This window comes from Berghia stephanieae, chromosome 14 (genome assembly GCF_034508935.2).
Source record: "Berghia stephanieae isolate SIO BIC M18660-M18661 chromosome 14, UCSD_Bste_1.3, whole genome shotgun sequence".
Classification (NCBI taxonomy): Eukaryota; Metazoa; Mollusca; class Gastropoda; order Nudibranchia; family Aeolidiidae; genus Berghia; species Berghia stephanieae.
In genome coordinates this window covers 3,748,794-3,749,992 of record NC_088373.1, presented here as the reverse complement: position 1 = coordinate 3,749,992, position 1,199 = coordinate 3,748,794, and positions in this window count along the sequence as shown.

Below are 1,199 nucleotides of genomic sequence, written 5' to 3'. Positions count from 1 at the left end.
TTGAATTTATCTAAGATTAGAATGGAAGTACCTATCCCCCCTCCCTCCCCTTCCCTCCTCCCCCCCCCCCACACACCTTCTCCTAACCCTCCTCCTCCTTTATCTTTCCAAACAGATTTGCCAAGAATTGACATCGTACTTTAACTTTGATGATCCTTTATTTGACCTATCCTCTCCTAACTACGAAGCCATCATATGTCATCAACGTGTTTCCAATGACGTCACCAATAGCACAGCAACACACAGCCATCTCAAAATTAATATTGACATTAAAATTAAATTTAGATTAGAAACTCACACAGCAGAATCGATCTTAGGTATGAAATCTCTGTCGAGCAGGAAATACGAGATAGAAGTACCAATTCAAAACGTTTCGAGAAGATTGATATTCAAATCATCCGTTGCAAAAGGTTTGAACCAAACTATAGTCGAGGACTTGTCTATTACTGATCGTTTCAATTTTGTTCCAATTACTGGCATATTTGGCCCTGTAATGGTTGTCGACATGCGGGCAACAGTTGATTTCAGCAGCCGTCGCTACGCAGAGGTAGATAACACATTGACTTGCCCATATTTGGCAATTGACGACTCTTTTCAAAAGGATGTTAGAATTGAAAGAGTGAAAGATTATGAGGACGTATACGGAATAGTTGCAGATGACTTAACGCTTGTTTACACCAGAGCAGAACTGAGGTTAGACTTTGAAGATTTTGCAGTGTCACCGGAAGGAAAGATAATTGTTTGCGCAGAGAAATTCCTACACATCTGGCAGACAATTTTAGACAAGGAAAGCGAGGAGAATGATGAAGATCAAGAGGGACTTGACTTTACAGACGGTTTGTATCTCTCATCGACAATATGTTCGTGTTTTTTTTGTCTTTGCTTCATAATTGTGTTAGTCACTTACCTTTTATTTCCTTCATTACGAACACTGCCAGGTTTAAATACGATGTCACTAGTAATCGTCATGCTTCTGACAATGGTACTCGTACTCATAACCCCAGTGCTGGATACCGATACGATACTATGTCAAGTTATAGGTATCGCAACCCACTTCTTTCTCTTGTCCTCAGTAACATGGCTGGTCATTTCAACTTCACGTACATACAAAATATTCACTAGTCTTCTCCATCATTCAAAAGGCAGTGAGAAGCCAACAAAAATGTTCTTACGATATTTTGCCATCTCGATTATAACCC